The sequence below is a fragment of the Mus caroli genome, unplaced genomic scaffold, assembly GCF_978045245.1.
Source record: "Mus caroli unplaced genomic scaffold, Mus_caroli_1 scaffold_4, whole genome shotgun sequence".
NCBI lineage: Eukaryota > Metazoa > Chordata > Mammalia > Rodentia > Muridae > Mus > Mus caroli.
In genome coordinates, this window is record NW_028227259.1 from 111,646,945 (window position 1) to 111,655,009 (window position 8,065).

At 44.2% G+C, this 8,065-nt stretch overlaps 1 non-coding gene across 1 annotated transcript; it reads left to right on the forward strand.

Moving 5' to 3' along the window:
• Nucleotides 1–4,056: 4,056 nt before the first annotated feature.
• LOC147005321 (U6 spliceosomal RNA) lies at nt 4,057–4,163 on the forward strand. Its single transcript, XR_015047037.1, has one exon. It is a non-coding gene; the product is annotated as a U6 spliceosomal RNA (small nuclear RNA).
• The last annotated feature ends 3,902 nt before the right edge of the window (nt 4,164–8,065 follow it).

Sequence of the window (8,065 nt, forward strand, 5' to 3'; positions counted from 1 at the left end):
GCTGAAAGACAAAGAGTAAATAAACCATCATAGGATAGGATTTACTCTGTGTGTGTGTGTGTGTGTGTGTATGTATGTGTGTTTGTGTGCATTGTGCTGATTATCCCCTCCAGGACCCATGTGTGTGCAAGCGTGTGTGTATGCATGTGTGTGTGCATGTGTATGTGCACATGTGTATGCATGTGTGTGCACATGTGTGTATAAATGTGTGTGTGCATGCATGAGTTGCATGAGTGTGTGCACGTGTGTGTGCACAGTGCAGACTATCACCCCCCCCAGGCCCTGTGTGTACTATGCCAGCTCCCTACCTCCAACTATATCTCCAGCCTACTTATACATTCTGTGTGGTGTTTGTCCCTTCTTGTGTTTCCTCTTTTCACCAAGTTTGTTCACATCTTCACCACATTTTCTCTTGCCTCGGTTCCATGTCCTTTAATAAGCCTGTCCTGTTAGGCTCCAACAACACATTCATCTCACGGAGTTCTGGAGGCCGAAGCTGCCAGTTGTGTGTGGGGTCTGCTTCCTGCTTCACGGCGGGCATTTTCTCAGCGGGTGCTGCTCTGTGCCTTGCTCCTAGCCTAGTATAGTCAAAAACCTAGCTCGTTCAGCTCCCCAGTTTCGATCACTGCACTGCGTGTGCAGAAACTATCACAACTTTTTTTTTTTTTTTTTCTGTCTTTCAGGGCTCGAGATTAAACCCAGGGCCTCGCACAGACTAGGCCAGCACTCTGTCACTGAGCTACATCCTCTGCCTTAAGTCAAGCAAATCTTAAAAAAAAAAATGTAGACAGGGAAACATGTGGGTCAAAGAACACAGGCTTCAGTTAGGCAGGCAGAGAGAGCATTTGAGTTTATTGTATGCTGACAGTATGGCTACTAATAAGTATTGTATATTTCAAAGTTGTTAAGACACCATTCCAAATATTCTTGTCACATTCACAAACACAAAAGTTAACAGGTATGAGATAAAGCCAGGTGAAGGAAACCTATAATTCAGTACTTAGAATGCAAAGGCAGGAGGATTGTGAGTTCAAGGCCAGCCTGAGCTACATAAGGAGACCCTATCTCAAAACAAAATCAACACACACACCAATTTAATTACTCTATAGCATACACACAGATCAAAGAATCATATTATAACTCTATAAAAATATACAATTACTATTTACCTGTTTGAATTTCTGACGTTGGCTGTGGATGCCACTATACCTGGCATTAGATTTAAAAGAAAATTTAAATCTAAGGGGGTGGCTCACACGTATAATACCAGTATTCAGGCAGCTAAGAAAAGATGATCACTGAGTGCTCAAGGGAACCTAGACTGTAGCATCTCCTCTAGGCCACGTAGGGCAGTGGGTAGACCCTATTTCAAACGAGAAAAATTTAAAGTAGTGTTTTAAGAAACACACATACTAAAATTTTTTTACATATAGTTAATTAATACTTGAACTGACAGTTTGAATTGTTTTTTGCAACTTGGAATTAAAGAGAATACGTTGTTGAGATTTTTCTTTCTTTTTATTCGTTTTTTTTAGATGAACATACAAATAATGAGTTTCATCTTGGCATCTTCTGTTCTCCTGATGACCCTTTCCTATGCTCAATACCTCCTTAAATTGTTCTTAATGCAAATAAAACGCAATTCATAGATAAGATACCAATATAAATACATTCAATGGCAACCCAATGTTTAATAAACAGAAGGTGCTCAATAAATACACTTTGATTGAATTAGTGAAAGGAGTAAGGTGAGAGGTATCTTCAGAAACAGCTCCTTATGTAGTTCAGGCTGGCCTTGAACTCACAATCCTCCTGCCTTTGCATTCTAAGTACTGAATTATAGGTTTCCTTCACCTGGCTTTATCTCATACCTGTTAACTTTTGTGTTTGTGAATGTGACAAGAATATTTGGAATGGTGTCTTAACAACTTTGAAATATACAATACTTATTAAAGGCGTGGTGGCGCACACCTTTAATCCCAGCACTCGGGAGGCAGAGGCAGGCGGATTTCTGAGTTCGAGGCCAGCCTGGTCTACAGAGTGAGTTCCAGGACAGCCAAGGCTACACAGAGAAACCCTGTCTCGAAAAAACCAAAAAAAAAAAAAAAAAGAAACAGCCCTTTGCTAAGGAGAAAAACGATTTACTGAGAACCTCCAAAAGTTTACAAACACACAGTCGACACTTCTCATCAGGTTTGGGTTGGTGGTTCTACCTTTCAGGCACAATGGTCTTAGCTAATTTCCTAGCTAGGGACTCCCAAATAATGGTTTTCACTCAGGGCTTCTCTGCCGTCCCCCCAATGTCCATGTCTTGGTACTAAGCACAGACAAAAAGCAAAACACTGAGTTCGGTCACAGCACGCTCGAGCTTTCGACCGGACACAACACACACGTCCAGAAACATAGAACATATTTAGCTCATCTTTCTGCCAGTGAGAGAGCAAGAGCTCGCTGCGGCTCAGCTGAGGCTTAACATTGGGCTGCTTGGAAGACTTAAGAGAAGTCGAGATGACAGCCCAGCTAAGTCATCTTCTCACAAGTGCAGAGCAGTGGAAAAATATATTTACTGCCTCATGCTCCAGATATGTCCCCAGCAGTTACCATGGTGTAATGGCAAAGTCAGGAAAAATGAAAATGACAGGAAAACATCTTACAAGAATGTCATGCCTCAGCCGGGTGTGGTGGTACACACCTTTAATCCCAGCACTTGGGAGGCAGAGACAGGCAGATTTCTGAGTTTGAGGTCAGCCTGGTCTACAGAGTGAGTTCCAGGACAGCCAGGGCTACACAGAGAAATCCTGCCGTGGGGAAAAAAAAAAAAAGAAGAATGCCATGCCTCACAGAGGGACACATATGGAAGTGGGAGCCTAGGGGGTGAGGGACAAGGATGTTACCACCTGAGTCCTCTTGTCTCTCATGATGTAGGGCAGCATTCTCAAGCCTGGTGGCTGCACCTGGCTGAAATAGCATTAGGAAAAAACAGGGGTGTATTAACGTTAAATGTCTTGTCTTGTTTCTTTTTAAAAGACAGGGTCTCATGTAGCACAGATCAGTTTTGACTCATTATGTAGCCAACGATGACTCCCCACGGGCTGGGATTACAGGCAGGTGCCAACCACACCCACCACACTGAATATTAACCTTAAGTATCACACATTGGCAGAAAGTGAGATGGCTCAGCAGGTAAAGGCACCCGCTGCTGTGAAGCCTGGACAGCAGGAGTTACCTCCCTAGGAAGGCAAGAATCAGCTCCTCTGACATCCTGTGTGCCCCCCCCCATAGTAATGATGATAATAAACAACTGTAAACATAATATACATATTGATTATCAGATGATATTGGTATAATAACATGAACGTAATAAAACCCTTGAAAAATTACAGAGTAAAAATGAATCTCATTTAACTTCTTTTGGACTAAAAACACGATGAAACTTCCCTTTTAGGTCTTCCTTTGTAGCCCAGGCTAGTGCATCTTCTGTGCTCCTTTAATTCTTTTCTTTCTTTTGTAGATAGGGTCTCAGTTTGTGTCCTCACTGGTCTTGAACTCACTATGTAGCCCTGACTGAGACTGGCTAAGGGAAGCCCTCCTACCTTCTGCCTGGGATTCACAACCCTAGACCACAAGCTCTGCTATACTTAACCCTGTTTAACCTTGTAGCCTCCACACTTTCTGACCCTGGAACATCTCTTTAAAATGTATAATTCAGCCAGGCAGTAATGGTACACGCCTTTAATCCCAGCAGGCAGAGACAAGTGGACCTCTGAGTTCCAAGCCAGCCTGGTTCCAGGACAGCCAGGGGCTGCTACACAGAGAAACCCTATCTTGAAAAATCAAAAACAAACAAGTATAAATAAAGTGTAAAAATCATACAACTAATATTCTATGGGACCCGGTTTAGGACGCGCTGATAAAAGGCTACATATTTTAAACAATCCGCTCATTCTTGTGCTTCACCGAGGAATATTTTCTATGTTGGTGGCCATGCCTACAGAAAGAAGCTCCAGAATGCTTCCTTCACGCCACTCTGGATTTGACCCTTCCAAACTGAGGGGAACACTCACCTCAACATCACAGATATTAAAACTGGAACAATTCGGAGAACATTAGCATGACCTGGACAGAAGGATGACAGGCAAACTCATGAAGGATTCCTTATTTAAAACATAAAAATAATAAAAATTTTAAAAAAGGTCTACTCTGATTCCAGCTCCCACCCACAAGCCATCCCTGCCTCCCTGCATTTGGGAAACAAAGTATCAGCCTAGTAATCTAAATCAAATACCCCTGTGGCTCTTCCGGCCCCCAGTGTGAAGGCAAGCAAACACCTGTAATCCCAACACTAGGGAGATTTTGAAATCATACTGAAAATTCAATTGTGGGAAATGTTGTATGGCCAAGGTTTAAATGCCCCCGGCAATGCCATGGAGCAGGTTCCAGAGGGAAAACCCCTGCTTGGGTCCCAATAGGTTCCAGACCCTTGTATTGCTTCTAGGGCAAACTGAGCTGGGAAGCCTTCTGCTATGTCAGCAGTTCTGTCTACTGTGAGGAAGATTACGTTTTTCAGGGTTTCCAGAAGTAACTAAGAAAACGTCCGCCGCCACAGCAGCCACCGCTTCAGCCATTCCAGAAGCAACTAAGAAACTGTCACCTCTGCCACCCTGAGTGGCACTTGCTCTGCCATGGGTGTCCCACTTGGTGACACGAAGTGCAGAAGCTCCCCCACCAACTGTATCCGAGCTGCAGTCACTGCCTTTGAGAAATTCCGACACCAGCCCAGCCAGGCAAGGAATGCAATCTTGGTCAACAGTCCTCTGAGGAGTTCCAAGCCCAGCATACCACACCCCTCCTTGTTCCCCCACAGGTGGCGTCAGTCATGCATTTCCCACAGTGTCTTATCTTTAATTGGGTGAAGAGGTGGCCTTCTCTCTAAGGGCAGGGTACAGCTTCCTGTCCCTCTGCTGGGAATGGTAGGGGCGCAGAGTGGGGCTGCTGTCTGGGTTGACTGCTTCTAGAGACTGTGCGTGGAGAGGCTCAGATGGGCTTGTCTTTGGTTGCCGTCTTGCTCAGGTTGGGAGATAGTAACTATGTCTCAGTGGGTATGGAATACGCAGTCTGGGGTGTCTGGGGAGCTTCAAGGTACTCCCAGTATACATCTGTGTAAGTATGTTCATATACGTATGCACATATGCACCCTGTCATATACAGACTCTGCTTTTCCTTAGGTCACTTTCACACTTAGGTCTCTATCGGTAACTTACCACTTGGAAACTTCCACCTCTCAGGGGGATCCTGGGGTGCATCCACCACAGAAGCCGGCTCACTTAAAACTTAGCTCAAAGTTCAGTTCACTTGACGACCACGTGCCCAAAGCTCACCCCTATCGGGTGCTTTTATTTTATTATTATTTAGTTGTTGTGATATTACATGTATGGAAGTCAGAGGGCAGCTTGCAAAAGTCAGCTCTCTCCTTCCACCACGTGGGTCCCAGCAAGTGTCAGCCCTGTCTGCTCTGTCTCACCTGCTCCTGAGTGGTTTTGTATCCACTTAGGCATTACATCCTTTCTGATCACATTGTCAGTATTTCAGTGCTTTTAATTTTTAAAAAAGTTTTAGTAGTAGTCGTATCATCATCATCATCATCATCATCTATATTGATGGGGGCTGCTCCTATCAGAGGAGAAGTCTGTGGAGTTAGTTCCCTTCTTGCATTTTCATACAGGTTTCAGGAATGGAGCCCGGACTGCTGAGTCACCTTGCTGGCCCTCTGTGACTTATATCTATTTACACAAGAGTGCTTCTGAGTTATTGTCAGTCACATGTTTGTCTTTCCCTATGTTACCCATTTTTTAAATAGTTTTTTGAAAACAAAGCTTAAAGTTTCTAGCAATAAATACAGTTGGTAGAAAAAATACATTGGGTTTTTATGTAATTTTTAAAACTGCAATTAAAAAAAAAAAAACAAACACAGAACAGAATTTATTAGCACTGAACTGTCTTGAAGCCAGGCACGAAAGTACAAACTATAATGCCAGCACTCTGGAAATAGAGGCAGGAGCACCAGGAGTCCAAGGCTAACCTTAGCTACATAGTGAGTTTGAGGCTAGCCTGGAATATATGAGACCTTGTCTTAAAAAAAAAAAAGATAATTTTTAAAACTAATTTAAAATATAGTGTTCAGTAGTACACATTGTGTTCACATTATTGTACAGTAGGTATCTGGAATGGCTTTTGTCTTTCATAACTAAAACTAAGCCATTGAACAACTCTCCATTTTCTCCTTCCCTTTTGGGTATCCTGTTCCATTTCCATGTGTGTGTGTGTGTGTGAGTGTGTGTGTGTGTTTTCATGCATTTGTGGGTTTGTGAAGGGTGCATTCATGTGGGTATATGTGTGAATATGCATGTGTATGTGTGTGTGCATGCTTGTGTGGATTTGGGGGGGAGTGTGTGCATGTATGTGCATGTGTGGGTATGTGTGCATCCATGTATGTTTTTGTGTGCATGTATGTACCTCATGTAAATGGAGCATACATATTAGTTTGGTTGGTGGATGTTTTCATGCAACATAGTGTCCTTGCATTCACCCACACTGTGGTATGTGGCAAGACTTTCTTTTGTAAAAACGAAGACTGTTCCACAACTGTCCCTTCAGGAGCCCATGCCCACTGGGTGAGTCTTACTGTCCTTACATTGTTCTGAGTGCCTCTCTTCCATCCCTCATGCTCAGGCCTATGTTAAAATGTCTTTATTAAACTTCACGTGTGCCACGACATGCATGTGTGCACATTCACACACACAGGCATACATGATAAATGCAATTTTAAAAAGGTTCTCAAGACAGAGTGAGAACAGTTTGTTTCCACGGGGGATGAAGGGCACCACAGAGCTGCTGCTGTGCCCAGGCTGAGGAGCAGTCTTTTCTGTCAGAGAGGGTCATCCTCTTCCTCTGAGCGCAGCTTTGGGAAGGACACGCACAGAGCAGGAGGAAGGGGACAGCTGCCTAACCCAGCCGCATCAGCAGGATCAACCTGCAGACCAGAGGGTGTGAGGATTGCAGTTAAGGCAAGCTGTGCCACAGTGTCAAAGACAAGCAAGCCCATCTTTTTTGTGTTACATAATCATTTATGTGATTGAGGTTGCAGGGGTCAGGTGGGCACAGTAGTATACACCTGTGGAACAAGGGTTTGGTCACCAGCACTACATAAATTATGGTGTAATCCAAGCACCTGGAAAGTAGAGGCAGGAGGGTCAGAAACTCAGGCCATCCAAAGCTGTATAGCAAGTTTGAGGACAGCCTGGACTATATATGACCCTGTCTTAGTATATGTGTATATAAAAAAACTGAAGTAGACACGATTTTCCCAATGACATCTATTTAATAAATAGCTAACTTCATAGCTGGGTGACTACTCTCCAAGGCCCTGCTTCCTCTTCACTAAGGGGCATACTTATATTTGAAATAATATTTTCAAAATTATGTTTTTCACATCTTTTAGGGTCTCTAACTGAAAGACCCCGAAGACTCGGAGGTCGATCACTCTGAGGAGACCCTCCCAAGGATCAGCGAGACCACGGTTCGGATGCAATCAGCAAGAGGGTTTATTGAATACACGGGTACCCGGGCGTCTCAGTCTTTCGGGAGACTGGCGCGCCGAGAGGCTCGTACACACATCTTTTATAGCAGAGGGGAGCAGAAAGCGCGGGTACAGAAGCGAGAAGCAATTTTATTGGTTAGTTCAAATAAGGCCACGGGGTTATCCATGGTCATCTGGGGAACTTGAAACATCTGGGGGAGGCCTGGAAACAGTTGGTATCTGGGTTCCATCTGTGCTCCGCCCAGGGCAAAAGCCCAGGTGCATGACCACAGATATCCTGTTTGGCCCTCGTCCAGGTACTTTCCGTGCCCTAACCTTTGACTGAACTTCCTTATAACTTTGGGGCCTAGCCCCGGTACTTTTCCATGCCTTGCAAAATGGCGTTACTGCTGCTTTTCTAAGGTGAAAATCTAGCCTGGGGCGGGGGTCTTTCATTCCCCCCTTTTCCTTGTGCCTGAATAAAATCTT